The 6,997-nt window shown below is 36.6% G+C and overlaps 1 non-coding gene across 1 annotated transcript; it reads right to left on the bottom strand.

Moving 5' to 3' along the window:
* Positions 1–2,075: 2,075 nt before the first annotated feature.
* On the bottom strand, positions 2,076–2,179 carry LOC127746873 (small nucleolar RNA R71). Its single transcript, XR_008008685.1, has one exon. It is a non-coding gene; the product is annotated as a small nucleolar RNA R71 (small nucleolar RNA).
* Between the last annotated feature and the right edge of the window lie 4,818 nt (positions 2,180–6,997).

Genomic DNA, 6,997 nt, shown 5'->3' on the forward strand with positions numbered 1-6,997 from the left:
TAGGTAATTTTCTTTTTGTTTTAACCATTATTTATTTTCAAAAATTTTTTATTTGTTTTCGTTTTTCCAAAAAGAAATTTTCGAAAAATCCAAAAAATTATAAAATAAAAAAAATCAAATATATTTTTGTGTTTCTTGTTTGAGTCTAGTGTTAATTTTTGAGTTTGGTGTCAATTGAATGTTTTTAAAATTTGTGCATTTTTCGAAAAACTCATGCATGGTGTTCTTCATGATCTTCAAGTTGTTCTTGATAAGTCTTCTTGTTTGATCTTCATATTTTCTTATTTTGTGTTTTTTGTTGTTTTTCATATGCATTTTTGCATTCATAGTGTCTAAGCATTGAAAATTTCTAAGTTTGGTGTCTTGCATGTTTTTCTTTTCTTGAAAATTTTTCAAAAATAAGTTATTGATGTTCATCATGATCTTCAAGGTGTTCTTGGTGTTCATCTTGACATTCATAGTGTTCTTGTATGCATAATTGGTTTTGATTTATAATTTTCATGTTGTGAGTCATTTTTGTCTTTTTCTCTCTCATCATTAAAAATTCAAAAATAAAAAATATATTTTCCTTATTTTACTCAAAAATTTGAAATCTTTGGGTTGACTTAGTCAAAAATTTTTAAAATTAGTTGTTTTTTGTTAGTCACGTCAAGATTTCAATTCTAAAAATCTTATCTTTTCAAAATCTTTTTCAAAAATTAAATATTTTTTCACTTTTTCTTTATATTTTCAAAAATTGTAAAAATTATTTTTCAAAATCTTTTCCTTAATTTCATTTCAAATTTTCAAAAACTTTACTAACAATTAATGTGATTGATTCAAAAATTTGAAGTTTGTTACTTTCTTGTTAAGAAAGGTTCAATTTTTAAATTCTAGAATCATATCTTTAGTTTCTTGTTAGTCAAGTAATCAATTTTAGTTTTAAAAATCAAATCTTTTTTAATTTCCTTTTCAAAATCTTTTTCAAAATATCTCTTCAATCATATCTTTTCAATGATATCTTTTTAAACATATCTTTTTCAAATCATATCTTTTTCAAAATCAATTTCAAAAATATTTTCTAACTTCCTATCTTTTCAAAATTGATTTTCAAATCTTTTTCAACTAACTAATTGATTTCTTTGTTTGTTTTACTATTTCTTATCTTTTCAAAACCACCTAACCACTTTCTTCTCTCTAATTTTCGAAAATCACCTCCCTCGTTTTCAAAATTCTTTTAATTAACTAATTGTTTTAAATTTTAATTTTAATTTTATTTCTTCTCTTAAGTTTCGAATTTTAACTAATAATTAAAATAAAAATAAAAATATTTTTCTTCTCTTTTAGTTAATATTCAAATTCTCTCTCTCATCACCTTCTATTTATTTATTTATCTACTAACACTTCTCTTCTACTCATAATTTGAACCCTCTTCTATTCTCTCTCTGAGTTCAAATTTCTCTTCTTCTATTCTTTTCTTCTTCTACTCACATAAAGGAATCTCTATACTGTGACATAGAAGATTTTTCTTCTTTTTCTGCTCTCTTCTTTTTCATATGAGCAGAAGCAAGGACAAGGACATTCTTGTTGAAGCAGATCCTGAACCTGAAAGGACTCTGAAGAAGAAGCTAAGAGAAGCTAAAGCACAACAATTCAGAGGAAACCTTACAGAGAATCTCGAAAAAGAAAGAGACATGGCCAAAACCAATAACAATGGTGGAGGTGCAAGGAGGATGCTTGGTGATTATACTACACCTACTTCCAATTTTTATGGAAGAAGCATCTCAATCCCTGCCATTGGAGCAAACAATTTTGAGCTGAAGCCTCAATTAGTTGCTATAATGTAACAGAACTACAAGTTTCATGGACTTCCATCAGAAGATCCCTATCAGTTTTTAACTGAGTTCTTGCAAATCTGTGATACTGTTAAGACTAATGGAGTAGATCCTGAAGTCTACAAGCTCATGCTTTTCCCTTTTGCTGTAAGAAATAGAGCTAGAACATGGTTGGACTCACAACCTAAAGATAGCCTGGACTCTTGGGATAAGCTGGTCATGGCCTTCTTGGCCAAGTTCTTTCCTCCTCAAAAGCTGGGCAAGCTTAGAGTGGATATTCAGACCTTCAAGCAAAAAGATGGTGAATCCATCTATGAAGCTTGGGAAAGATACAAGTAGTTGACCAAAAAGTGTCCTTCTGACATACTTTCAGACTGGACCATTTTGGATATATTCTATGATGGTCTATCTGAGTTCTCTAAGATGTCACTGGACCATTCTGTAGGTGGATCCATTCACCTAAAGAAAATGCCTACAGAAGTTCAAGAACTCATTGACATGGTTGCAAATAACCAATTCATGTACACCTCTGAGAGAAATCCTGTGAGTAATGGGACGCCTCAAAGGAAGGGAGTTCTTGAAATTGATACTGTGAATGCCATATTGGCTCAGAACAAAATGTTGACTCAGCAAGTCAACATGATTTCTCAGTGTCTGAATGGATGGCAAAATGCATCCAACAGTACTAAAGAGGCATCTTCTAAAGAAGAAGCTTATGATCCTGAGAACCCTGCAATGGCAGAGGTGAATTACATGGGCGAAGCCTATGGAAACACCTATAATCCCTCATGGAGAAATCATCCAAATTTCTCATGGAAGAATCAACAAAAGTCCCAACAAGGCTTTAATAATGGTGGAAGAAACAGGTTTAGCAATAGCAAGCCTTTTCCATAATCTTCTCAAGCAGCAGACAAAGAATTCTGAGCAGAGCCCCTCTAGCTTAGCAAATATAGTCTCTGATCTATCTAAGGCCAGTTTAAGTTTCATGAGTGAAACAAGGTCCTCCATTAGAAATTTGGAGGCACAAGTGGGCCAGCTGAGTAAGAAAATTACTGAAACTCCTCCTAGTACTCTCCTAAGCAATACAGAAGAAAATCCAAAAAGAGAGTGCAAGGCCATTGATATAATCAAAATGGCCGAATCCAAAGAGGAAGGGGAGGACGTGAATCCCAATTAGGAAGACCTCATGGGCGTCCCCCAGACAGAAAGGAGTTCCCTATCGAGGACCTAAAGGAATCTGAGGCTCATATAGAGACCATAGAGATTCCATTAAACTTCCTTCTGCCATTCATGAGCTCTGAGAACTATTCTTCCTCTAAAGAGGATGAAGATGTAACTGAAGAGCAAGTTGCTCAATATCTAGGAGCCATCATGAAGTTGAATGCCAAGTTGTTTGGTAATGAGACTTGGAAAGATGAACGTCCCTTGCTCATTAGTGAACTAAATACATGGGTTCAGCAAAATTTACCTCAAAAGAAATAAGATCCTAGTAAATTCTTAATACCCTGTACCATAGGCACCATGACCTTTGAGAAGGCTCTGTGTGACCTAGGGTCAGGTATAAATCTTATGCCACTCTCTGTAATGGAGAAACTGGGGATCTTTGAGGTATAAGCTGCAAGAATCTCATTAGATATGGCAGACAAGTCAATAAAACAAGCTTATGGATTGGTAGAGGACGTGTTAGTGAAGGTTAAAGGCCTTTACATCCCTGCTGATTTCATAATCCTAGACACTGGGAAGGATGAGGATGAATGCATCATCCTTGAAAGACCCTTCCTAGCCACAGCAGGAGCTGTGATTGATGTTGACAGAAGAGAGCTAGTCCTTCAATTGAATGGGGACTACCTTGTGTTTAAAGCACAAGGATTTCCCTCTGCAACCATGGAAAAGAGGCACGATAAGCTTCTCTTAATACAGAGTCAAACAAAGCCCCCACAATCAAATTCTAAGTTTGGTGTTGGGAGGCCACAACCAAACTCTAAGTTTGGTGTTGAACCCCCACATTCAAAATCTAAGTTTGGTGTTGGGAGGTCCCAACAATGCTCTGAACATCTGTGAAGCTCCATGAGAGCTCACTGTCAAGCTATTGACATTAAAGAAGCGCTTATTGGGAGGCAATCCAATTTTTATTTATCTATATTTCTATTGTTCTTTTATGTTTTATTAGGTTTATGATCATGTGGAGTCACAAAACAATTGTAAAAATTAAAAACAGAATAAAAAACAGCAGAAGAAAAAGCACACCCTGGAGGAAGCTGTCTGGCATTTAAACGCCAGAAACAAGCATCAGGCTGGCGTTAAACGCCAGAAACAGGCTACATTTGGGCGTTTAACACCAGAAACAAGCTGCAGTCTGGCATTAAACTCCAGGATTGCATACAGAGGGTGTTTTACACGCCTAAAAGGTGCAGGGATGAAAAATCCTTGACACCTCAGGATCTGTAGACCCCACAGGATCATCTCAGGATCTGCGGACCCCACAGGATCCCTACCTACCCTACTTCTCTTTTCTTCACACAATCCAATAACACTATACCCTTCATCAATCACCTCAATCTCTCTTCCCCATTACCCCTTCACCAATCACATCCATCCACTCTTCGCCATAAACCCCACCTACCTTCAAATTCAAAATCTCTTTCCCACCCAAACCCACCCTAAATGACCGAACCTAAACCCCTCTCCCTCTACTATATAAACCCCTCCATCCTTCTTCATTTTCACACAACGCTACCCTCTCTTCTCTCCCTTGGCCAAAACCTACACCTCACTCCCTCTCCTTCATATCTTCTTCTTCTTCTATTCTTTCTTCTTTTGCTCGAGGGCGAGCAACATTCTAAGTTTGGTGTGGTAAAAGCATATCTTTTTTTTGTTTTTCTATAACCATTGATGGCACCTAAGGCCAGAGAAACCTCAAGAAAGAGGAAAGGGAAGGCAATTGCTTCCACCTCTGAGTCATAGGAGATGGAGAGATTCATCTCAAAAGCCCATCAAGACCACTTCTATGAAGTTATGGCCAAGAAAAAGGTGATCCCTGAGGTCCCTTTCATGCTCAAGAAAAATGAGTATCCGGAGATCCGACATGAGTTCTTACCAACCCCATTCAACAAGTCAGAATCTTAATGGTTCAAGAGTTCTATGCCAATGCATGGATCACTAGGAACCATGATCAAAGTATAAACCCGAATCCAAAAAATTATCTTACAATGGTTCGGAGAAAATGCTTAGATTTTAGTCCGGAAAATGTAAGGTTGGCGTTCAACTTGCCTATGATGCAAAAAGACGCACGCCCCTACACTAGAAGGGTCAACTTTGATCAAAGGTTGGACTAAGTTCTCATGGACATATGTATGGAAGAAGCTCAATGGAAAAGAGACTCAAAAGGCAAGCCGGTTCAATTGAGAAGACTGGACCTTAAGCCTGTGGCTAGAGGATGGTTGGAGTTCATCCAACACTCCATCATCCCCATTAGCAACCGATCTGAAGTAACTGTGGATCGGGCCATCATGATCCATAGCATCATGATTGGAGAGGAAGTAGAAGTTCATAAAGTCATCCCTCTAGAACTCTACAAAGTAGCCGAAAAGCCCTCCACCTTGGCAAGGCTAGCTTTTCCTCATCTCATTTGCCATCTATGCAACTTAGCTGGAGTTGTCATTGAAGGAGACATCCTCATTGAAGAGGACAAGCCCATCACTAAGAAGAGGATGAAGCAAACAAGAGAGCCCATTCATGGATCTCAAGAGACGCATGAGGAAGCTCATCATCAAGAAATCCCTGAGATGCCTCAAGGGATGCATTTTCCTCTAAACAACTATTGGAAACAACTCAACACTTCTCTAGAAGGATTAAGTCATGACATGAACCAATTAAGGGTGGAACACCAAGAACACTCCATCATTCTCAATGAGATTAGAGAAGATCAAAGAGCTGTGAGGGAGGAGACACAAAGGCAAGGAAGAGACATAGAGGAGCTCAAGAACACCATTGGTCCTTCAAGAAGAAGGCGCCACCATCACTAAGGTGGATTCATTCCTTAACTTACTTGTTTTTATCTCTCTATTTTTCGGTTTTTGAGCTTCATGTTTGTCTATGTTTGTGTCTTTATTACATGATCATTAGTGTCTAGTGTCTATGTCTTGAGGCTATGAATAATTCCATTAATCCTTCACCTTTCTTAAATGAAAAAAGTTTTTAATACAAAATAACAAGAAGTACATGAGTTTCGAATTCATCCTTGAATTTAGTTTAATTATATTGATGTGGTGATAATACTTTTTGTTTTCTAAATGAATGCTTAAACAGTGTTTTTTATCTTGTTGTTTATGAATGTTAAAATCGTTGGCTCTTGAAAGAATGATGAAAAAGAGAAATGTTGTTGATGATCTGAAAAATCATGAAATTGATTCTTGAAGCAAGAAAAAGCAGCGAAGAACAAAGCTTGCGAAAAAAAAAGTGGCGAAAAAATTTTAAGAAAGAAAAAGAAAAAGAAAGCAGAAAAAGCCAATAGCCCTTAAAACTAAAAGGCAAGGGTAAAAAATATCCAAGACTTTGAGCATCAATGGATAGAAGGGCCCAAGGAAATAAAATCCCGGCCTAAACGGCTAAATCAAGCTGTCCCTAACCATGTGCTTGTGGCATGCAGGTCCAAGTAAAAAGCTTGAGACTGAGTGGTTAAAGTCGTGATCCAAAGCAAAAAGAGTGTGCTTAAGAGCTCTGGACACCTCTAACTGGGGACTTTAGCGAAGCTGAGTCACAATCTAAAAAGTTTCACCCAGTCATGTGTCTGTGGCATTTATGTATCTAGTGGTAATGCTGGAAAACAAAGTGCTTAGGGCCACGGCCAAGACTCTTAAAAGTAGCTGTGTTCAAGAATCAACATACTTAACTAGGAGAATCAATAACACTATCTGAACTCTGAGTTTCTATGGATGCCAATCATTCTAAACTTCTAGGGATAAAGTGAGATGCCAAAACTGTTCAGAAGCAAAAAAGCTACAAGTCCCACTCATCTAATTAGAACTAATATTCATTGATATTTTGAGATTTATAGCATATTCTCTTCTTTTTATCCGAATTGATTTTCAGTTGATTGGGGACAAGCAACAATTTAAGTTTGGTGTTGTGATGAGCGGATAATTTATACGCTTTTTGGCATTGTTTTTAGGTAGTTTTTAGTA

This window comes from Arachis duranensis, chromosome 4 (assembly GCF_000817695.3).
Source record: "Arachis duranensis cultivar V14167 chromosome 4, aradu.V14167.gnm2.J7QH, whole genome shotgun sequence".
In the NCBI taxonomy this organism is placed as follows: domain Eukaryota; kingdom Viridiplantae; phylum Streptophyta; class Magnoliopsida; order Fabales; family Fabaceae; genus Arachis; species Arachis duranensis.